Source organism: Triticum dicoccoides, chromosome 3B, assembly GCF_002162155.2.
Source record: "Triticum dicoccoides isolate Atlit2015 ecotype Zavitan chromosome 3B, WEW_v2.0, whole genome shotgun sequence".
Classification (NCBI taxonomy): domain Eukaryota; kingdom Viridiplantae; phylum Streptophyta; class Magnoliopsida; order Poales; family Poaceae; genus Triticum; species Triticum dicoccoides.
Window position 1 is genome coordinate 89,250,351 of NC_041385.1, and position 25,026 is coordinate 89,275,376.

The 25,026-nt window shown below is 52.0% G+C and overlaps 1 pseudogene; it reads right to left on the reverse strand.

The window, feature by feature from the left end:
* Window positions 1–15,416, reverse strand: part of LOC119279347 — a 54,987-nt pseudogene extending 39,571 nt beyond the window's left edge.
* Window positions 15,417–25,026: the final 9,610 nt, after the last annotated feature.

The following is a 25,026-nucleotide window of genomic DNA, read 5'->3' on the forward strand; positions in this document are numbered from 1 at the left end:
TTTTGTCAATCCTAAAGGTGCTAACAAAGTGTGCAAGCTCCAGCGATCCATTTATGGACTGGTGCAAGCCTCTCGGAGTTGGAATATACGCTTTGATGAGTTGATCAAAGCATATGGTTTTATACAGACTTTTTGAGAAGCCTGTATTTACAAGAAAGTGAGTGGGAGCTCTGTAACATTTCTAATATTTTATGTGGATGACATATTGTTGATTGGAAATGATATAGAAATTCTGGATAGCATGAAAGGATAGTTGAATAAGAGTTTTTCAAAGCAAGACCTCGGTGAAGCTGCTTACACATTGAGCATCAAGATCTATATAGATAGATCAAGACGCTTGATAAGATTTTTCAATGAGTACATACCTTGATAAATTTTTGAAATAGTTCAAAATGGAACAGTCAAAGAAGGAGTTCTTGCCTGTGATGCAAAGGTGTGAAGTTGAGTAAGACTCAAGACCCGACCATGGCAGAAAATAGAAATAGAATGAAAAGTCATTCCCTATGCCTCAGTCATAGGTTCTATAAAGTATGCTATGCTGTGAACCAGACCTATTGTATACCTTGCTCTGAATTTGACAAAGGAATACAATTTTGATCTAAGAGTAGATCACTTGACAGCGGTCAAGAATATCCTTAGTAAGGACTAAGGAGATGTTTCTCGATTATGGAGGTGATAAAAGATCTCGTCATAAAAAGTTACAACGATGCAAGCTTTTACACCAATCCAGATGAATCTAAGTCTCAATATGGATACATATTGAAAGTGGGAGCAATTAGCTAGAGTAGCTACGTGCAGAGCATTGTGGACATAGAATATTTTGCAAAATACATACGGCTCTGAATATGACAGACCCATTGACTAAACTTCTCTCACAAGCAAAACATGATCATACCTTAGTACTCTTTGGGTGTTAATCACATAACGATATGAACTAGATTATTGACTCTAATAACCCTTTGGGTGTTGATCACATGACGATGTGAACTATCGGTATTAATCACATACAGATGTGAATATTGGTGTTAAATCACATCGCGATGTGAACTAGATTATTGACTCTAGTGCAAGTGGGAGACTGAAGGAAATATGCCCTAGAGGCAATAATAAAGTTATTATTTATTTCCTTATTTCATGATAAATGTTTATTATTCATGCAAGAATTGTATTAACCGGAAACATAATACATGTGTGAATACATACACAAACATAGTGTCACTAGTATGCCTCTACTTGACTAGCTCGTTAATCAAAGGGAACAACGTATGTAAGTAACATACCGATGACAAAGGGAACAACGTATGTTGTTATGTGGTTTGACTGATAAAGATCTTCGTAGAATATGTGGGAGACAATATGAGCATCCAGGTTCCGCTATTGGTTATTGACCGGAGACGTGTCTCGGTCATGTCTACATTGTTCTCGAACTCGTAGGGTCCGCACGCTTAAGGTTTCGATGACAGTTATATTATGAGTTTATGAGTTTTGATGTACCTAAGGAGTTCGGAGTCCCGGATGAGATCGAGGACATGACGAGGAGTCTCGAAATGGTCGAGACGTAAAGATCGATATATTGGACGACTATATTCGGAGTCCGGAAAGGTTCCGAGTGATTCGGGTATTTTTCGGAGTACCGGAGAGTTACGGGAATTCGCCGGGGAGTATATGGGCCTTATTGGACCATACGGGAATAGAGGAGAGAGGCCAAAAGGAAGGAGGCCTGCGCCCCCCCTCTGGTCCGAATTGGACAAGGGGCGCAGCCCCCTTTTCCTTCTTCCTCTCCCCCTCTTTCGCCTTCTCCTACTCCAACAAGGAAGGAGGGAGTCCTCCTCCCGGTGGGAGTAGGACTCCCCTTGGCGCGCCCCGTCCTAGGCCGGCCGCCCCCTTCCCCATTGCTCCTTTATATACGGTGGCAGGGGCACCTCTAGACACACAAGTTGATCTTCGTGATCGTTCCTTAGCCGTGTGCGGTGCCCCCCTCCACCATATTCCACCTCGGTCATATTGTTGCGGTGCTTAGGCGAAGCCCTGCATCGGTCGAACATCATCGTCGTCACCACGCCGTCGTGCTGACGGAACTCATCCCCGACACCCTGCTGGATCGGAGTCCGGGGATCATCATCGAGCCGAATGTGTGCTGAACTCGGAGGTGTCGTACATCCGGTACTTGGATCGGTCGGATCGTGAAGACGTACGACTACATCAACCGCGTTGTCATAACGCTTTCGCTTTCGGTCTACGAGGGTACGTGGACTATACTCTCCCCTCTCGTTGCTATGCATCAACATGATCTTGCGTGTGCATAGGAAATTTTTTGAAATTACTACGTTCCCCAACATTATCATGTATGCAATGTTGTGTACCAGACCTGATGTATGTCTTGCTGTAAGCATAGTAGGGAGGTACCAAAGTAATCCCCGAGTGGAGCACTGGACAGCGGTCAAGAAGATCCTGAATGTTGGAAATATGCCCTAGAGGCAATAATAAAAGCATTATTATTATATTTCCTTGTTCATGATAATTGTCTTTATTCATGCTATAATTGTGTTATCTGGAAATCGTAATACATGTGTGAATAACAGACATCAACATGTCCCTAGTGAGCCTCTAGTTGACTAGCTCGTTGATCAACAGATAGTCATGATTTCCTGACTATGGACACTGGATGTCATTGATAACGAGATCACATCATTAGGAGAATGATGTGATGGACAAGACCCAATCCTAAACATAGCACAAGATCGTATAGTTCGTTTGCTAGAGTTTTCTAATGTCAAGTATCTTTTCCTTAGACCATGAGATCGTGTAACTCCCGGATACTGTAGGAGTGCTTTGGGTATGCCAAACGTCACAACGTAACTGGGTGACTATAAAGGTAGACTGCGGGTATCTCCGAAAGTGTCTGTTGGGTGACATGGATCAAAACTGGGATTTGTCACTCCGTATGACGGAGAGGTATCACTGGGCCCACTCGGTAATGCATCATCATAATGAGCTCAGAGTGACCAAGTGTCTGGTCACGGGATCATGCATTACGGTACGAGTAAAGTGACTTGCCGGTAACGAGATTGAACGAGGTATTGGGATACCGACGATCGAATCTCGGGCAAGTAACATATCGATAGACAAAGGGAATAGCGTACGGGGTTGATTGAATCCTCGACATCGTGGTTCATCCGATGAGATCATCGTGGAGCATGTGGGAGCCAACATGGGTATCCAGATCCCGCTGTTGGTTATTGACCGAAGAGTCGTCTCGGTCATGTCTGCTTGTCTCCCGAACCCGTAGGGTCTACACACTTAAGGTTCGGTTACGCTAGGGTTGTAGGGATATGTATATGCAGTAACCCGAATGTTGTTCGGAGTCCCGGATCAGATCCCGGACGTCACGAGGAGTTCCGGAATGGTCCGGAGGTAAAGATTTATATATGGGAAGTCCTGTTTCGGACATCGGGACAAGTTTCGGGGTTATCGGTATTGTACCGGGACCACCGGAAGGGTCCCGGGGGTCCACCGGGTGGGTCCACCTGTCCCGGGGGGCCACATGGGCTGTAAGGGAGTGCGCCTTGGCCTAATGGGCCAAGGGCACCAGCCCCACATAGGCCCATGCGCCTAGGGTTCAAGGGGGCAAGAGTCCTAGGAGGGTAAGGCACCTCCTAGGTGCCTTGGGGGGGAGGGAAACCCCCCCTTGGCCGCCGCACCCCCTAGGAGATTGGATCTCCTAGGGCCGGCCACCCCCCTTGGCACCCCTATATATAGTGGGGGGGAGAGGAGGGACTTCATACCTGAACGCCCTGGCCTTTGGTTGCCTCCTTCTCCCTCCTCAACACCTCCTCCACCTCCATAGTGCTTAGCGAAGCTCTGCCGGAGTACTGCAGCTCCATCAACACCACGCCGTCGTGCTGCTGCTGGTGCCATCTCCCTCAACCTCTCCTCCCTCCCTTGCTGGATCAAGAAGAGGAGACGTGGCTGTTCCGTACGTGTGTTGAACGCGGAGGTGCCGTCCGTTCGGCGCTGGTCATCGGTGATTTGGATCACGTCGAGTACGACTACATCATCACCGTTCTTTTGAACGCTTCCGTGCGCGATCTACAAAGGTATGTAGATGCATCTGATCACTCGTTGCTAGATGAACTCCTAGATGATCTTGGTGAAACGAGTAGGAAAATTTTTGTTTTCTGCAACGTTCCCCAACAGTGGTATCAGAGCTAGGTCTATGCGTAGTTCTTCTTGCGCGAGTAGAACACAATTTGTTGTGGGCGTAGATTTGTCAACTTTCTTGCCGTTACTAGTCCTTTCTTGCTTCAGCGGTATTGTGGGATGAAGCGGCCCGGACCAACCTTACACGTACGCTTACGTGAGACCGGTTCCACCGACTAACATGCACTAGTTGCATAAGGTGGCTGGCGGGTGTCTGTCTCTCCTGCTTTAGTTGGAGCGGAATCGATGAACAGGGTCCTTATGAAGGGTAAATAGAAGTTGACAAATCACGTTGTGGCTTTAACGTAGGTAAGAAAACGTTCTTGCTAGAACCCTAATTCAGCCACGTAAAACTTGCAACAACAATTAGAGGACGTCTAACTTGTTTTTGCAGCAAGTGGTTTGTGATATGATATGGCCAAAGTTGTGATGAATGATGAATGATCTATATGTGATGTATGAGATGTTCATGCTATTGTAATAGGATTCACGACTTGCATGTCGATGAGTATGACAACCGGCAGGAGCCATAGGAGTTGTCTTTATTCTTTTAATGACCTGCGTGTCATCGAGAAACGCCATGTAAATTACTTTACTTTATTGCTAAACGTGTTAGCCATAGTAGTAGAAGTAATAGTTGGCGAGCAACTTCATGGAGACACGATGATGGAGATCATGATGATGGAGATCATGGTGTCAAGCCGGTGACAAGATGATCACGGAGCCCCAAGATGGAGATCAAAGGAGCTATGTGAAAATGGCCATATCATGTCACGTTTATTATTTGATTGCATGTGATGTTTATCATGTTTTGCATCTTGTTTACTTAGAACGACGGTAGTAAATAAGATGATCCCTCACAATAAAATTCAAGAAGTGTTCCCCCTAACTGTGCACCGTTGCGACAGTTCGCTGTTTCAAAACACCACGTGATGATCGGGTGTTTTATTCAGACGTTCACATACAACGGGTGTAAGACAGATTTACACATGCAAACACTTAGGTTGACTTGACGAGCCTAGCATGTACAGACATGGCCTCGGAACACAGAAGACCGAAAGGTCGAGCATGAGTCGTATAGAAGATACGATCAACATGAAGATGTTCACCGATGTTGACTAGTCCGTCTAACGTGATGATCGGGCACGGTCTAGTTTAACTCGGATCATGTAATACTTAGATGACTAGAGGGATGTCTAATCTAAGTGGCAGTTCACTAATAATTTGATTAGTTGAACTTAATTATCATGAACTTAGTCTAAAATCTTTGCAATATGTCTTGTAGATCAAATGGCCAACGTAGTCCTCAACTTCAACGCGTTCCTAGAGAAAACTAAGCTGAAAGACGATGGCAGCAACTATACGGACTGGGTCCGGAACCTGAGGATCATCCTCATAGCTGCCAAGAAAGATTATGTCCTACAAGCACCGCTTGGTGACGCACCCGTTCTCCCTGCAGAACAAGATGTTATGAACGCTTGGCAGGCACGTTTCGATGACTACTCCCTCGTTCAGTGCGGCATGCTTTACAGCCTAGAGCCGGGGCTCCAAAAGCGTTTTGAGAGACATGGAGCATATGAGATGTTCGAAGAGCTGAAAATGGTTTTCCAAGCTCATGCCCGGGTCGAGAGATATGAAGTCTCTGACAAATTCTTCAGCTATAAGATGGAGGAAAACAGTTCTGTCAGTGAGCACATACTCACTATGTCTGGGTTGCATAACCGCTTGACTCAGCTGGGAGTTAATCTCCCGGATGATGCGGTCATTGACAGAATCCTCCAGTCGCTTCCACCAAGCTACAAGAGCTTTTGATGAACTTCAATATGCAGGGGATGGAAAAGACCATTCCTGAAGTATTTGCTATGCTGAAATCAGCGGAGGTAGAAGTCAGGAAGGAACATCAAGTGTTGATGATCAATAAAACCACTAAGTTCAAGAAAGGCAAGGGTAAAAAGAGCTTCAAGAAGGACGGCAAGGAGGTTGCCGCGCCCGGCAAGCAAGCTGCCGGGAAGAAGCCAAAGAATGGACCCAAGCCCGAGACTGAGTGCTTTTATTGCAAGGGAAGCGGTCACTGGAAGCGGAACTGCCCTAAGTACTTAGCGGATAAGAAGGCCGGCAAAACCAAAGGTATATGTGATATACATGTAATTGATGTGTACCTTACTAGTGCCCGTAGTGGCTCCTGGGTATTTGATACCGGTGCAGTTGCTCACATTTGTAACTCAAAGCAGGGGCTGCGGAATAAGCGGAAACTGGCAAAGGACGAGGTGACGATGCGCGTCGGGAATGGTTCCAAGGTCAATGTGATCGCCGTCGGCACGCTACCTCTGCATCTCCCTTCGGGATTAGTTTTAAACCTTAATAATTGTTATTTAGTGCCAGCTTTGAGCATGAACATTGTATCGGGATCTCGTTTAATTCGAGATGGATACTCTTTTAAATCTGAGAATAATGGTTGTTCCATTTTTATGAGAGATATGTTTTATGGTCATGCTCCTACGGTGAATGGTTTATTCTTTATGAATCTCGAACGTGATGCTACACATGTTCATAATGTGAGTACCAAAAGAAGTAAAATTGATAATGATAGTCCCACATACTTGTGGCACTGCCGCCTTGGTCACATAGGTGTCAAACGCATGAAGAAGATCCATGCTGATGGACTTTTAGAGTCTCTTGATTATGAATCATTTGACACGTGCGAACCATGCCTTATGGGTAAAATGACCAAGACTCCGTTCTCAGGAACAATGGAGCGAGCAACCGACTTATTGGAAATCATACATACCGATGTGTGCGGTCCAATGAGTGTTGAGGCTCGCGGTGGCTATCGTTATGTTCTCACCCTCACTGATGATTTAAGTAGGTATGGGTATATCTACTTAATGAAACACAAGTCTGAAACCTTTGAAAAGTTCAAGGAATTTCAGAATGAGGTTGAAAATCAACGTGACAGGAAAATCAAGTTTCTACGATCAGATCGTGGAGGAGAATACTTGAGTCACGAGTTTGGGGCACACTTAAGAAAATGTGGAATAGTTTCACAACTCACGCCGCCTGGAACACCTCAGCGTAATGGTGTGTCCGAACGTCGTAATCGCACTCTGTTAGATATGGTGCGATCTATGATGTCTCTTACCGATTTACCGCTTTCTTTTTGGGGCTATGCTTTAGAGACTGCCGAATTCACTTTAAATAGGGCTCCGTCGAAATCCGTTGAGACGACACCGTATGAATTATGGTTTGGGAAGAAACCTAAGCTGTCGTTTCTAAAAGTTTGGGGATGCGATGCTTATGTCAAGAAACTTCAACCTGAAAAGCTCGAACCCAAATCGGAAAAATGCGTCTTCATAGGGTACCCAAAAGAAACTATTGGGTACACCTTCTACCTCAGATCCGAAGGCAAGATCTTTGTTGCCAAGAATGGGTCCTTTCTGGAGAAAGAGTTTCTCTCGAAAGAAGTAAGTGGGAGGAAAGTAGAGCTTGATGAAGTATTGCCTCTTGAACCGGAAAATGGCGCAACTCAAGAAAATGTTCCTGAGGTGCCAGCACCGACTAGAGAGGAAGTTAATGATAATGATCAAGATACTTCTGATCAAGCTCCTACTGAAATTCGAAGGTCCACAAGGACACGTTCCGCACCAGAGTGGTACGGCAACCCTGTCTTGGAAATCATGTTGTTAGACAACGGTGAACCTTCGAACTATGAAGAAGCGATGGCGGGACCGGATTCCGACAAATGGCTAGAAGCCATGAAATCCGAGATAGGATCCATGTATGAAAACAAAGTATGGACTTTGACTGACTTGCCCGTTGAGCGGTGAGCCATAGAAAATAAATGGATCTTTAAGAAGAAGACAGACACGGATGGTAATGTGACCATCTATAAAGCTCGGCTTGTCGCTAAGGGTTATCGACAAGTTCAAGGGGTTGACTACGATGAGACTTTCTCACCGATAGCGAAGCTGAAGTCCGTCCGAATCATGTTAGCAATTGCCGCATTCTATGATTACGAAATATGGCAAATGGACGTCAAAACGGCATTCCTTAATGGTTTCCTTAAGGAAGAATTGTATATGATGCAGCCGGAAGGTTTTGTCGATCCTAAGAATGCTGACAAAGTGTGCAAGCTCCAACGCTCGATTTATGGGCTGGTGCAAGCATCTCGGAGTTGGAACATTCGCTTTGATGAGATGATCAAAGCGTTTGGGTTTACACAGACTTATGGAGAAGCCTGCGTTTACAAGAAAGTGAGTGGGAGCTCTGTAGCATTTCTCATATTATATGTAGATGACATACTGTTGATGGGAAATGATATAGAACTCTTGGACAGCATCAAGGCCTACTTGAATAAAAGTTTTTCAATGAAGGACCTTGGAGAAGCTGCTTATATATTAGGCATCAAAATCTATAGAGATAGATCGAGACGCCTCATAGGTCTTTCACAAAGTACATACCTTGATAAGATATTGAAGAAGTTCAATATGGATCAATCCAAGAAGGGGTTCTTGCCTGTGTTACAAGGTATGAAATTGAGCTCAGCTCAATGTCCGACCACGGCAGAAGATATAGAAGAGATGAGCGTCATCCCCTATGCCTCAGCCATAGGTTCTATTATGTATGCCATGCTGTGTACCAGACCTGATGTTAACCTTGCCGTCAGTTTGGTAGGAAGGTACCAAAGTAATCCCGGCAAGGAACACTGGACAGCGGTCAAGAATATCCTGAAGTACCTGAAAAGGACTAAGGAAATGTTTCTCGTTTATGGAGGTGACGAAGAGCTCGTCGTAAAGGGTTACGTCAACGCTAGCTTCGACACAGATCTGGATGACTCTAAGTCACAAACCGGATACGTGTATATTTTGAATGGTGGGGCAGTAAGCTGGTGCAGTTGCAAGCAAAGCGTCATGGCGGGATCTACATGTGAAGCGGAGTACATGGCAGCCTCGGAGGCAGCACATGAAGCAACATGGGTGAAGGAGTTCATCACCGACCTAGGAGTCATACCCAATGCGTCGGGGCCGATCAAGCTCTTCTGTGACAACACTGGAGCTATTGCACTTGCCAAGGAGCCCAGGTTTCACAAGAAGACAAGGCACATCAAGCGTCGCTTCAACTCCATTCGTGAAAATGTTCAAGATGGAGACATAGAGATTTGTAAAGTACATACGGACCTGAATGTAGCAGATCCGTTGACTAAACCTCTCCCTAGAGCAAAACATGATCAACACCAGAATTCCATGGGTGTTCGATTCATCACAATGTAACTAGATTATTGACTCTAGTGCAAGTGGGAGACTGTTGGAAATATGCCCTAGAGGCAATAATAAAAGCATTATTATTATATTTCCTTGTTCATGATAATTGTCTTTATTCATGCTATAATTGTGTTATCTGGAAATCGTAATACATGTGTGAATAACAGACATCAACATGTCCCTAGTGAGCCTCTAGTTGACTAGCTCATTGATCAACAGATAGTCATGATTTCCTGACTATGGACACTGGATGTCATTGATAACGAGATCACATCATTAGGAGAATGATGTGATGGACAAGACCCAATCCTAAACATAGCACAAGATCGTATAGTTCGTTTGCTAGAGTTTTCTAATGTCAAGTATCTTTTCCTTAGACCATGAGATCGTGTAACTCCCGGATACTGTAGGAGTGCTTTGGGTATGCCAAACGTCACAACGTAACTGGGTGACTATAAAGGTAGACTGCGGGTATCTCCGAAAGTGTCTGTTGGGTGACATGGATCAAGACTGGGATTTGTCACTCCGTATGACGGAGAGGTATCACTGGGCCCACTCGGTAATGCATCATCATAATGAGCTCAGAGTGACCAAGTGTCTGGTCACGGGATCATGCATTACGGTATGAGTAAAGTGACTTGCCGGTAACGAGATTGAACGAGGTATTGGGATACCGACAATCGAATCTCGGGCAAGTAACATATCGATAGACAAAGGGAATAGCGTACGGGGTTGATTGAATCCTCGACATCGTGGTTCATCCGATGAGATCATCGTGGAGCATGTGGGAGCCAACATGGGTATCCAGATCCCGCTGTTGGTTATTGACCGAAGAGTCGTCTCGGTCATGTCTGCTTGTCTCCCGAACCCGTAGGGTCTACACACTTAAGGTTCGGTTACGCTAGGGTTGTAGGGATATGTATATGCAGTAACCCGAATGTTGTTCGGAGTCCCGTATGAGATCCCGGACGTCACGAGGAGTTCCGGAATGGTCCGGAGGTAAAGATTTATATATGGGAAGTCCTGTTTCGGACATCGGGACAAGTTTCGGGGTTATCGGTATTGTACCGGGACCACCGGAAGGGTCCCGGGGGTCCACCGGGTGGGTCCACCTGTCCCGGGGGGCCACATGGGCTGTAAGGGAGTGCGCCTTGGCCTAATGGGCCAAGGGCACCAGCCCCACATAGGCCCATGCGCCTAGGGTTCAAGGGGGCAAGAGTCCTAGGAGGGTAAGGCACCTCCTAGGTGCCTTGGGGGGAGGGAAACCCCCCCTTGGCCGCCGCACCCCCTAGGAGATTGGATCTCCTAGGGCCGGCCACCCCCCTTGGCACCCCTATATATAGTGGGGGGAGAGGAGGGACTTCATACCTGAACGCCCTGGCCTTTGGTTGCCTCCTTCTCCCTCCTCAACACCTCCTCCACCTCCATAGTGCTTAGCGAAGCTCTGCCGGAGTACTGCAGCTCCATCAACACCACGCCGTCGTGCTGCTGCTGGTGCCATCTCCCTCAACCTCTCCTCCCTCCCTTGCTGGATCAAGAAGAGGAGACGTGGCTGTTCCGTACGTGTGTTGAACGCGGAGGCGCCGTCCGTTCGGCGCTGGTCATCGGTGATTTGGATCACGTCGAGTACGACTACATCATCACCGTTCTTTTGAACGCTTCCGTGCGCGATCTACAAAGGTATGTAGATGCATCTGATCACTCGTTGCTAGATGAACTCCTAGATGATCTTGGTGAAACGAGTAGGAAAATTTTTGTTTTCTGCAACGTTCCCCAACAGAAATACCTGAAAATGACTAAGGATATGTTTCTCATTTATGGAGGTGAAAAAGAGATCGTCGTAAATGGTTACGTCGATGCAAGCTTTGACACTGATCCGGATGACTCTAAGTCGCAAACCGGATATGTATTTTTATTGAATGGAGGAGCTGTCAGTTGGTGCAGTTCCAAGCAGAGCGTCGTGGCAGGATCTACGTGAGAAGTGGAGTACATTGCTGCTTCGGAAGCAGCAAACGAAGGAGTTTGGATGAAGGAGTTCATATCTGATCTAGCTGTCATACCTAGTGCATCGGGTCCAATGAAAATCTTTTGTGACAATACTGGTGCAATTGCCTTGGCAAAGGAATCCAGATTCCACAAGAGAACCAAGCACATCAAGAGACGCTTCAATTCCATCCGTCATCAAGTGTCGGAAGGGGACATAGAGATTTGCAAGATACACACGGATCTGAATGTTGCAGACCCATTGACTAAGCCTCTCTCATGAGCAAAACATGATCAGCACCAAAGCTCCATGGGTGTTAGAATCATTACTATATAATCTAGATTATTGACTCTAGTGCAAGTGGGGGACTGAAGGAAATATTCCCTGGAGGCAATAATAAAGTTATTATTTATTTCCTTAAGTCATGATAAATATTTATTATTCATGCTAGAATTGTATTAACTGGAAACTTAGTACATGTGTGAATACATAGACAAAACCTATAGTCCCTACTATACCTCTACTTGACTATCTTGTTAATCAAAGATGGTTATGTTTCCTAACCATAGACATGTGTTGTCATTTGATGAACGGGATCACATCATTAGGAGAATGATGTGATGGACATGACCCATCCGTTAGCTTAGCATTATGATCGTGTTAGTTTCATTGCTACTGCTTTCTTCATGACTTATACAAGTTCCTCAGACTATGAGATTATGCAACTCCCGAATACCGGAGGAACACTTTGTGTGCTACCAAATGTCACAACGTCAAAGGGTGATTATAAAGGTGCTCTACAGGTGTCTCCGAAGGTGTTTGTTGGGTTCGCATAGATCAAGATTAGGATTTGTCACTCCATGTTTCGGAGAGGTATCTCTAGGCCCTCTTGGTAATACTCATCATTATAAGCCTTGCAAGCATTGTAACTAATGAGTTAGTTGCGGGATGAAGTATTACGAAACGAGTAAAGAGACTTGCCGGTAACGAGATTGAACTAGGTACTGAGATACCGATGATCGAATCTCGGGCAAGTAACATACCGATGACAAAGGGAACAACGTATGTTGTTATGCTGTTTGACCGATAAAGATATTCGTAGAATATGTAGGAACCAATATGAGCATCCAAGTTCCGCTATTGGTTATTGACCGCAGACGTGTCTCGGTCATGTCTACATAGTTCTCGAAACCGTAGGGCCTGCATGCTTAACGCTCGATGATGATCGATATTATGAGTTTATGTCTTTTGATGTACTGAAGGTAGTTCAGAGTCCCGGATGTGATCATGGACATGACGAGGAGTCTCGAAATGGTCGAGACATAATGATTGATATATTGGACGGCTATATTCGGACACCGGAAGTGTTCCGAGTGATTCCGGAGAAAACCGGAGTGTCGGAGGGGTTACCGAAACCACCCGGGGAAGTATTGGGCCTTAGGGGAGAGAGAGGGCAGCAGCCCAGGAGGTGCCCCCCCTAGGGGAGTCCGAATTTGACTATGGGAGGGGGCGCAGCCCCTCTTTCCCTCTCGCTCTCCCTCCCCTTCCTTCCCCCTTCCCCCTCCTAGTTGGACTAGGAAAGGTGGAGTCCTACTCCTAGAGGAGGACTCTTCCCCTCCTTGGTGTGCCCCAAGGGTCGGCCGGTCTTCCCCCTTGCTCCTTTATATACGGGGGCAAGGGAGCACCCTAGGACACACAAGTTGACATTGTTTATCCGTGTGCGGTGCCCCCTCCACAGTTACACACCTCAGTCATATCGTCGTAGTGCTTAGGCGAAGCCCTGCGCCGGTAACTTCATCATCATCGTCACCATGCTGTCGTGCTGACGAAACTCTTCCTCGGCGTCAACTGGATCAAGAGTACAAGGGACGTCCCCGAGCTAAAGGTGTGCTGATCTCGGAGGTGACGTACGTTCGGTGCTAAGATCAATCGGATCGTGAAGACGTACGACTACATCAACCACATTGGCATAACGCTTCCGCTTTTGGTCTACGAGGATACCTGGACACACTCTCCCCTCTCGTTGCTATGCATCACCATGATCTTGCGTGTGTGTAGGAATTTTTTTGAAATTACCGCGTGCCCCAACATGCGTTCCTAGAGAAAGCTAAGTTGAAAGATGATGGCAGCAACTACTCAGACTGGGTCCGTAACTTGAGGATTATCCTCATTGCTGCACATAAGAATTATATCCTTGATGCACCGCTCGGTGTACCACCTGCCCCAGCAACTGGAGACAATGTGAATGCCTGGCAGTCGCATGTTGATGACTACTCGTTAGTTTAGTATGACATGCTTTACGGCTTAGAATCGGGACTTCAAGGACGTTTTGAACGTCATGGACCATATGAGATGTTCCAGGGGTTGAAGTTGATATTTCAAGCAAATGCACGAGTTGAGAGATATGAAGTCTCCAACAAGTTCTATAGCTGCAAGATGGAGGAGAGCAGTTTTGTTAGTGAGCACATACTCAGAATGTCTGGGTACCATAATCACTTGACTCAGCTGGGAGTTTCCAGATGATTGACTCATTGACATAGTTCTTCAATCACTACCACCAAGCAACAAAGACTTCATGATGAACTACAATATGCAAGGGATGAATAAGACTATTCTCGAGCTCTTCGCGATGCTAAAGGCCGCGGAGGTAGAAATCAAGAAGGAGCATCAAGTGTTGATGGTTAACAAGACCACTAGCTAGTTTCAAGAAAAAGGGCAAGGGTAAAAAGAAGGAGAACTTCAAAAAGACTGACAAGCAAGTAGTCACTCCCGGGAAGAAACCCAAGTTTGGACCCAAGCCTGAAACTGAGTGCTTCTACTACAAAGGGACTAGTCACTGGAAACGGAACAGCCTCAAGTATTTGGCGGATAAGAAGGATGACAAGGTGAACAAAGGTATATTTGATATACATGTTATTGATGTGTACTTTACTAATTCTCGTAGTAGTGCCTGGGTATTTGATACCGGTTCGGTTGCTCATATTTATAACTCGAAGCAGGGACTATGGATTAAATGAAGATTGACTAAGGACGAGGTGACCATGCGCATTAGTAATGGTTCCAAAGTTGATGAGATCGCCGTCGGCACGCTACCTCTACATCTGCCTTCGGGGTTAGTTTTATACCTGAATAATTGTTATTTGGTGCCAGCATTGAGCATGAACATTATATCTGGATCTTGTTTAGTGCGAGACGATTATTCATTTAAATCAGAGAATAATGACTGTTCTATTTATATGAGTAATTATAAATCCACTTGTAGTCAAACTCATGCATATATTCGACACATATCGAACATCTGACTGACCAACCATATGAAAGAAGCAGTAAGGGTGAGTGTATGATTTAGCTCTGGCTTCCTAGAAGCTAATAAATCTCATACTTGTAGTTTCACTCGTACACAAATGCTTTCGCGGAGCAAGGTGGGAAACAATTTCAAAAATGATCGACTCTCATTAACTTTTGAGCAACTTTCATTGAGTTTCATGAGATTTTTTAGGAAGTTTCGACCACTCTTAATCAAGTTTCATTAATACCATGCAAACTGAAGGCAAGATGTACACATAATTCAGACAGTGTAAAGCAAGTTCAATAATTCTAGTTGGGGGCTCAACACATGGATGTGTACTACAAATTCAAATTTGGAGTACGTTCTACATGAGCTCCGGGTGCTTCATTGACAAACATTAAACAAAAGATCCTCGGTTTTTATTACCCAAAAATGCTTTCGCCCCGTTTTATATATAAAGCACAATCCACGGCAGCACGGTACAAACGCATGCCACCAAAACACAGCACACACCCAAGGCAGGATACAAAGATGCTGAACGCAGCAACACTTCCCTTAGCACTACAATAGCCACCGGGGTCCGCCGCCGTGAACACGCCACTGCGATGAGATGAAGCCACCTATGACGAACCGTGAGCTCCAAGGCGGCGCCTTCAGGAAGGAAACGACACTGGAGCGCCGCCATCGCCCAACCCGAGGGTCAGAGTTTCCCCTGGAGCAACACGACGGGTAATGAGAGCCGCGACGACGTCTTCAGGAAGGAAGCGAGTTTCGCCGCTAGCGGCCCGTCCGAAGAAAGAGCGGGTTTTCACCCCGTCCAACACTCACTGCCACCGAACGCCACACCCTGGTAGCCACACCGCCCCCACGGCCATAGTCACTGGGCAACACTGAGCCATGGGATCTGGCCATGAGCACCACGGAACCACCACCAGGGCCGCCGCCCCGGCCTCCAAGGCCTAAACACCACCTCACCCATGACCGTCGGTACACCAACCAAAGAGATTGAGCGCCCCCAAGCATCTGGCCTCCATCGACTCGTCCTGCTGCACTGTGTGCGAGACGAGCTCGGTCCAGTCGCCAGGCGCGAGACGAGCGTGGTCTGCAGCCGTGCGCGAGATGGGCTCGGTCCTGCTGCCAGGCACGAGGAGAGATCGGTCCTGCAGCCCGGGCGCGAGACGAGCGATGGACCAAAGCTGGGGACGGGCCAACCCTCCGACGAAGATTGCACCCGGGCACCGAGAGAGGGGTCGAAGGCCTGCACAGGCCGCTCACTGACGGACCGACGCCGAAGAAGTCCAGCCGCCGCCGTGAGACGATCCCGACCATCGCCAAGAGCCACCACCACGCCGTGGCAGCCCCATCCATGACGAGCACAGCCCGCGGCACCTGCCATCGCCGGATTGTTCGGGGGCCGGCAGGCCCGCCACCACCAGAGAGCGCCGCAGCAGTGCGGCCACCGGAGCTGGCCACCACCTGCAGCGAGCCGGAGCCCCGCCACCACAGGGGCCCAGGCCACCCACGCCGCCGCTGCGCCAGATCTGAGTCACGTCCAAGATCGCCACCGCCGGGAGCAGAGAACGCCCCAGCCCGCACCAGCCACTCCACGCTGCCGCCTGCAGGCCGCGCCCCCGTCGCTAGCCACCGCAGCCGCGCCGCCGCGCCCTGAGCTCGCGCCGCGCCGCCGCCCAGCCCAGATGGCCCGTGCCATCCAGTGCCATGTGGGGGGGAAGAGGCCCCGCCGCTGCCCGAGCTGGCCGGGCTTTGCCCGCCAGCACGTCGGGGCGGCGGCGAGGGAAAGGAAGAGCAAGGAGAAGGGCCGAGGCCGTGTGCTAGGGTCCCCCCCCCGGCGGCGCTCGCGGGAGCGGCCAGGGAGGGGAGGGAGGGGGCCCTGTCGGGAGTTGGGTATGACATATGCCAAAGGATGGCTTATCATGGTGGGAGCGAGTAGAACGTCGCCGGTGCCTGGAAACGGGATGAGGCGAAGACATGCACACCGGCGGATCTTACCCAGCTTCAGGGCTCTCCGAGGAGATAACACCCCTACTGCTGCTCTGCGAGGTCTCCACATGATCACTATGGCAAAGTGACTACAAGGTTGCTCCTAGAGATGTTTCTGGAGGTAGGAGAGGGCAAGGCTAGCTCCTTCCTTCCTATATGATCGGGTCTAATCCTCGAGAAGCTATCCTCCTTGCATGGATGCCCGGGGGGCTTATATAGGCCTGCCCCCCAGGGATACAATGGTAATCCGGCTGGGCGCGGGTCCCAGCCGTTTGTCTCTCAGGCCGCCGTCTTCTCCGCTGACTACTGGGGCCCGCCGACTGGCAGGCCTCGCTGACAGGTCTGGTACTATAGCAGCGCTTCTGATGACGCTGGCTTGGTCATGGGGTCATGGCAACAGTGCCGCCGTCTGGCAAACGATCACTGTCGCCATTCCCTGTCTTGTCTGTTTAATGGCGTGCGGGGCCCGTGGGAGGGGCCGGCCGACTCCAGGGGGCCGACTCCCACGGGTCCGTCTTCGGGGCGCCCTCGCCGTCTTCTGTTCTCCCACTGACGGGCGTCCCCACCGTCTTCGGGCCGTACAGGTAGGCCGTCGTGGGCACAGTGCGCTGCCCACTGAGGCTGAGGTCAGGGCAGGCATGGCAACAGTGCTGCGCCACGATGGAGATCTCCAGTGATACGACGCACTGTAGCCATGCCAGCCCCTCGCAGGCAGGGTAGAGACGGCCACGCAACGACCGTACCCTGCCCCGTCCATCGTGGCGAAGGCAGGAGGCGGTTAGAGTCGCGGGCCGACTCCCATAGTCGTCTTATCTTGAAGTCGCCAGCCAGGAGTCGGCTCATCTCGAAGCCGTCAGCCAAGAGGCGGCTCATCTCGAGGCCATCCCTGGGACTCGACCGTGAGGGACAGTCGTCGCCGCCTCCCAGGAGGTGGCTCTTCATCGTGGGGTCTTGAGGGGCGCAGTCGGCCCCGATGTTTCGAAAGGTTCTGGGGCTCGGGTTAGCCTACCCGTGGCCCGTTATTCCGACAGTAGTCCCCGAAGCTGGTGAGGCCCCGCGGGGGACGCGCCGGGGAGCCTCAACAGTTTCATCTCTCCGGGGGTGGAATCTCGGCCTCGCTCGCCGTCTTCCTCCAGGCCGACTAGCTGGAGTCGGGCTCGCAGAAGGCCGTCTTGCCTTTTAGAGGGTTTGAACATCGTGGCGGGTTCCAGGCGGCGTGCCTGATAAGCTTCCGGGCAGCCACCCGTTGCGGGTCCGTCGCGTGGCGCCATGTGGCGGGGTCAGTCTGCCCACCCACGCGCGCGACGGGACAGGACCTCAGGCAGGGCCCGCCACTACCGTGCCTCGGCACCCGAGCAGATTTGCTGTGGTCATGCGAACGGTTGGGTTTCCCACACCGTAACTGCACGCAGTTACTGCGTGTGGTAAATCATGGGGGCCGTGGGGGCCGGGACACAGTTAATCCCATGCCCGCCCCATCGGCTTCTCAGCCCTATGAGCCTATAAGTAGGTGGGAGGAAGGGAGCGGCGAAGCACGCGCGCCCATCTCCCCTACTCCCCTTGCTTCCTTCTTGCTTCTTCTTCCTCTCGCCGCCGCCGCACCGAGCTATGCCACGCTTGCGACGATGAGCTCTTCCTCCGCTGCCGCAGCTGCCACCATGCGCTCCGGCGTGTGGGACGGCTCCGAGGTGGACAACGACATCATCGAGTTCCTCTGCAAGATGCGTCGCCTCCTCGGCGCGGACCTAGTGCGAGCCCGTGCCGCGCCGGAGAGGGAAATATCACCGGCGCCAGAGGAGGAAGAGCGGGTCGTATTCCGCTCGCACCTCATGCGCGGCCTGGGGCTGCCGGCGAGCGGCTTCTTACGCTCCTTCTTGGAGTTCCACAGGCTCCAGCCGCACCATCTCACCCCGAACACGGTGGTGCTGCTGGCTGTCTTCGCCACCTTGTGCGAAGGCTTCCTCGGTGTTCTCCCCACAATCGAACTGTGGGGAGAGTTCTTTCAGCCAAAGCTCGGCATGCACGTCGCCGGCGTGCCGGCCCAGTGCGGTGCCTTCATCGCGATGCGGAGGTCGGTGGCCGACAATCCGTTCCCCGCCATCCCGCTGATCAAGTCAGTGAAGATGTGGCAGCGTTCTTACTTCTATGTGAAGAACGTCGCCGCAGACGGCGACTGGGTCAACCTGCCGCCTTTCGAAGATGCGAACCGGCTGGGAGGCTCCCCAACTGGTCCCACCGGGTCAAGACGCTGACTCCCGCCGGTGCCGCCGCCGTCGCGCGACTCCGAGTTCTGACGCAGTCGGAGGGCTTGACCGGGTCCGATTTGCTAGCCGCCTTCGTGGCACGCCGAGTCCTCCCGCTTCATGGCCGACCTCATCTGATCTGTCAGATGAGCGGCCACTAGGATCCGAGTCGGCTCTGCTCCAAGGACATGCCCCACGCGGAGGTGGCGGACATGGTGAACTATATCTCAAACTGTAACCTCGCGGCGACTTGGCAGTTCGGCAAGGAGCCGTACTCACGCGCCAACCCCCCGCCTGTCGTAAGTCATCTTTCTTCTTCTTTTGTCTTCTTTGCAGCCGAATCAGACTTCTAATCTTTTTGGTTTTTCTTGAGTCAGAACCCCCTCATCCAGCCTTCAGCCAGCACCGCGGGCTCGGCCCGCCATATCGTCCCCGATCGAGCGGAGAGCGACATCAACGACCCGGACTTGGGGGCCGCGGCGATGGAGGCCAACGCCGAAGGAGGAGGAGGAGGAGGCTTCAGGCCGTCGGCCACCTTTGCCGACTGGCCTGATGACGATGCCGAGGGGGAAGCCTCCCCACGCCACCAATCAAGGGCCGGCCAGCCTAGTGCGAGTTCCGCCGCCGGCTTGGGTGGTCAAGGCGGCGCGGAGAGGCGTCGGGCTGGGCCGAGCTTTCTTGGCGGCCGGCCGAAGAAGCTCAAGGGGGCGGCCGCCGTGACCCAGAGGGAGGAGGCGATCGCGAAGGCCAACCGCTTCCGCAAGGAAGTGAAAAAGCCACCACTGATCTCCGCGTAAGTGCCTCTGCTCTTGACTTGTTTTGCTCTTGGTGGGTTTTTTGTCCAAATCTTTTACATGCTTTCTTCGCCTCAGGGCTCCCCTCACCTTCGAGAGGGTCGCCGCCGCCTCCGTCATGGGGTCAGCAGAGAGTTCCGCCAGTACTAGGCGGATTGATCCCGCCGCCGACCTTCGGGAGGCGACGGAGCGGAACGCGCGGGAGAAGCGCGACGAGGACGAAGCCGCCCGTCTGGAGAAGGCGGAGGCCGAGAAGGCGGCTGCCTCCGCCCAGAGGAAGCTGGACGAGGCCGAAGCCGCCGTTGCGGCAAGGCGGCTAGCTAAGGAGGCCGCGCACCGCCAGTCGATGCTGCTTGTCGTTCCGCTGAACTCCGCGCCGCCGCCCCCGGAGTTCACGGGGCAGACTGTGGAAGCCGGCGGCGAGCACCCCGTCATGGAGAGGGAGAGCAGCGATGGCTCCATGTCGGACACAATCATGCCGCCACCGCCGCCTCCGCCGCCGTCTGGGGGTGCGCAAGGTAAACAGCCGGCAGGCCCGCCGATGCCGCCGACTAAGGACGAGTCCGTGGCGAGGCTGCTCCTTCAAGTCGCCTTGCCAGTGCGCCGCCGCCTCGAGAAGGCGACTTCGGCGCCACGCCCGTTGGAGACCGGCGCCGCCAGATCGGCCATCCCAGACGCCGAGGCGACGAGCGCCGCGCCCGTTGGGTGGGTGCGAGGAGGCGGCACGGGCCCGCTGAACCAGGCGCTTCTGGACGTCCAGGCGAAGCTGCGAGCCGAAGGCGACGCCATCCAGAGATGCACCAAGGCGCACCTGGCGTCGCGAGTAGCCGTCCGGGTATGCTTCATTTTTGACTTTGCTTTTCTTTGTTCTTCTCTGTGGGGGCGCGCCAGCGCACCCACTGGGTGTAGTCCCCGAGTTTCGGGCCGGCTGCTGAGCAGGCGGCTCGGGACTCCTTCTGGCAAGTTCGGATACTTATCTTCGTCTAAAAATTCTTATTGCAGGAGTACCACAACCTCCGCGTCACTGCCTTCAACCGCAATGCTGAGGAGCTGAGCAAGCGGACTGCCGACTTGTCAGAGAGTCGGAGTGAGTCTTCCTTCTTCTTCGCGGGGGTGCGCTGGCGCACCCGCGGGCTATAGTCCCCGAGATTCGGGCCGACTGCTGCGCAGTCGGGCCGGATCTTCTCAGCGACTTTCTTGTTGACGACTTAATGTCTTTCTTTTTTATTCTTCAGAGGCCAACGCCACTCTTCAGCAGCAGCTGGGCGAGGCCAACACCGCCTTGCGCGCCAAGGGGGAGGAGTGCGGCAAGCTTGCCGCGGAGCGTGATCTGCTGGCCGCGCAGCTGGCGAAGCAGAAGGAGCTGCTCAAGAAGGCGCAGGAGGAGGCAGAGAAGAAAGAGGTTGCGCTCCTGGCCGAGTTTGAGAGCGAGCGCTCCTCCTGGACCGACAAGGAGGCGCAGCTGACTTCCGGCTTTCATGAGATTGAGGACATCATCGACGGTGAGTTTCTTTACTTTCATTGAGCCACCGACTGCGGGTCGGGCGACTCCTGATTCTGACTTGCTTCTTTTTTGTCTTGGCAGACTTCTTCCCTGGCCACTCGCACGCGGCCACTCAGGCCATCGAGGTAGATCGCGAGGCGCGGAGGGCAGACGGTGCGGAGATTGCCGCCAACGCCCCCCGGACCCTTGACGAGCAACTACTGAGCATCGAGACTCGTCTGCGACCGACCCATCGGATGCTGCGCCGGCTTCAGTGTGCCGGTGCCCAGGCCATTGCCGCCCTGTGGCCGGACATGCCGATTCTGTGCACTGCCAGTCGGACTGCCGACTGGCTGGAGGTCGCAGCCGGTCGTCTTGAGGCTTGGAAGGGTTCCTCGGCCCGGGCTGGAGCGCGCCGGGCCTTGGAATTCATCAAGGCGTGGTATCCAGGGCTGGACCTGGACCGTCTGGCCGCGTTCCAGTCAGAGGCCCAGGCGGAGCTCGTAGCTGTGGAAGACGCCCTCGTCGCTCGTGCTGCGGCGATCGCCGACTATGCCGACACCAGCATCTTTGTCCCTAATCGGGCCGAAGACGGCAGGGAGGCGCCGCCGGAGTGTTTCGGGATGAACCCGGATTACGACGAGGACTCGGCGGAGGTGATTGCTTCCAGCGCCGGGGAGGAAGGCGAGGCGGAGGACGAAGGTGAGACGGAGGCGCCAGAAGACGGAACGGCGACCAGCCTCAGCTCGACCGCGCCTCTAGCAACGAGCCGCGTCCGGAGAAGGCGGCTGCCGCCGGAGACGATCAAGCCGAGACTGCCCAGTCGGCCGCCCCGGCGCCTGACACCGCCGTCTCCTCCGACCCTCCGAACCCGGATGCCGCCTCCTAGGCTGCCGTCTTTGCCTTCATTTTATCTGCCTTAGTAGTCTTTGAAGAACTTTCTTAATTCAAACAATTCCACCCGCGGGGTGTATTTTGAACTTCTACTTGAAGATTCGGCCAAGGGCATATGTTATGTAAATATTTATCCGAGTTCTATCTTTCCTCGCTCATTGCTCTTTTGGCTTTTTCCTTTCCTGCCTTCCCTTAGTCGCCGCCTTGCCAGTCAGACAACCGCTCTGCGGACTGCCACTGGATCAAACGCTTAGCTACTTTGGGAAGGCAAGTACTTGGCCATTTTAGAGTCTTTTTAACAAGTCGGATAGAAAGCGGTAAGCCGACTACTTACGAGTCGGCTTCACTTAAGAGAGGCTAGAAGAAAGCGGCAAGCCGACTACTCATGAGTTGGCTTTTGCTTGAGAGTGGCTGGAAGCCGTCTTAGGCTATGTTTGTGCTTTGGGTCCTTAGCCATTTTTCGTGTGGGCACCCGTTCTTCCTTACTCCTGCCTACCAAACAGTTGGTCTGCGAGCTGCGGCTTCTGATAGGAGATGGCTTAGGCGCCACACACTACTTGTCTGACTGCGGGAAGCATTTCATAGCGCGAGGCGGCGAGTCCCCGGGCCGACTAGTCGAGCCCGGTGCCAAGCGGCATAATAAAGAGTAATGTACTCGAAGGCATAATTCTTATCATACATATGACAAAAAAGGGCAGTCCCCGAGCTCGTCTCGGGGGGCCCGAAGTCTTGGTACTTTAATACAAAGGGTAGTGTGATACATACTGCATCAACTGTAAAATCTTCGGAGAAGATTTGCATTCCATGGGCGCTCCGTCTCTTTGCCGGAGTCGTCCCTCTTGCATGCTCGAGACTTCTGAGCGTCGATCAGGTAGTAGGAGTCGTTTCCCAGCACCTTGCTGATAATGAAGGGGCCCTCCTAAGGCGCCGACAGCTTGTGCTGGCCGGCTGTTCGCTGGATCAGCCGGAGCACAAGGTCGCCCTCTTGGAAAGATCTCGGCCTGACCTTCCTATTGTAGTATCGGCGCAGGCTCTGCTGGTAGATGCTGGACCGGCTGAGTGCCAACAGCTGGCCCTCTTCCAGCAGATCGACACCATCTTGATGTGCTTCTTATGCTTCTTCCTCGGTGTACATGGTGACTCGCGGAGAGTCGAACTCTATGTCCGTTGGGATGACGGCTTCAGCACCATAGACGAGGAAGAAGGGTGTGAAGCCGGTTGACTTGTTTGGAGTCGTGCGCAGACTCCAGAGGACGGCTGGCAACTCGTCAAGCCAACAGCCGGCCGAACGCTCCAGTGGTTCGACCAGTCGAGGCTTGATGCCAGACAGGATGAGGCCGTTTGCTCGCTCTACCTGGCCGTTTGACTGCGGATGGGCAACGGATGCTAAGTCTAGTCGGATGCCCTGAGTCGCGCAGAAACGGGCCAAGGCACCTTTGGCAAAGTTTGTGCCATTGTCGGTGATGATGCTGTGCGGTATGCCGTACCGAGTCGTGATGTCGGCGATGAAAGTCACTGCAGTCGGACCATTCAACTTCTTGATGGGCTTTACTTCTATCCACTTGGTGAACTTGTCCACCGCGACAAGTAAGTGAGTTAGTCCGCCTCGGTCTGTTTTGAATGGTCCCACCATATCCAGGCCCCAAACCGCAAACGGCCAGGTGATGGGGATAGTCTTGAGTGTTGAAGCCGGCTGATGTGGCTTGGAGCGGAACTTCTGGCACCCTTTGCACTTTTGAACCAATTCTTTGGCCTCTTCTAGGGCAGTCGGCCAGAAGAAACCGTGTCGAAATGCTTTGGCGACGAGTGCTCTTGAAGCCGCATGGTGGCCGCACTCGCCCTGATGGATATCTTTGAGAATCTCTTAGCCTTGCTCTGGCTCGACGCAACGCTGGTAGACGCCAGTGATGCTGCGCCTCACCAACTCTGTGTTGACTATGGTGTAGGCCGCCGCTCGGCGTTGTACTTGGCGAGCCAAGGTTTCATCAATTGGCAGTTCTTTGCTCACCAGGAACTTGAGGATGGGCTGTGCCCATGAGGGTGCTGCTATTTCTTCGACAACCAGTACTGCGACTTGGACGAGGGCGGCTGGGCTGGGAGGCGGTGGGTTGGAGTCCGCAGCCGCTTGCTGGATTGATGAAGTCCCCGGGCCGACTGGAGCAGTCCCCGGGCCAAGTTCTGGAGTCATCGGATTGGTCGCCACAGTCCTCGGGCCGGGTTCTGAAGTCCCCATGCCGGCTTCGACTGGAGAGCTCTTGGAGTCGGATCCGACTTCTTCGGGTGGAGCCAGCACAAAGATGGAGTCTGATTCTGGTGAAGGCTTGACAGACGGCTTGAGGAGGCGCCAAAGGGCGACGCCGGATGGTATTGCTTGACGGGTGGAGCCAATTCGTGCCAAGGCATCTGCTTGGTCATTTTCATTCCTTGGTACGTGGAGGAACTCGCACCCCTCTAAGTATCCGCTGAGCTGCTGCACAAGGAAACGGTAGCTCGCCATGTTTGCATCTTTCGCGTCCCAATCGCCAGATGACTGCTGGACCACCAAGTCAGAGTCGCCATAACACAGGATCCGGCGAATGCCGAGCTCTTTGGCAAGCCGGAGCCCGTGAATGAGCGCCTCGTACTCAGCGACGTTGTTGGAGGCGGCAAAATGGATCTGCAGCGCATATCTGAGCTTGTCGCCTTTGGGGGAAGTGAGGATGGCGCCAGCTCCCAAGCCGGTGCGCATCTTGGAGCCGTCGAAATGCATCCGCCAATGGGTGGAGTCGGGTGCTGGCGGCAGGTACTGGGTCTCGGCCCAGTCGACGAGGAAGTCGGCCAGTGCTTGCGACTTGATGGCGGTGCGGGGCTGATAGTAGATGGTGTAGGGAGCCAGATCGA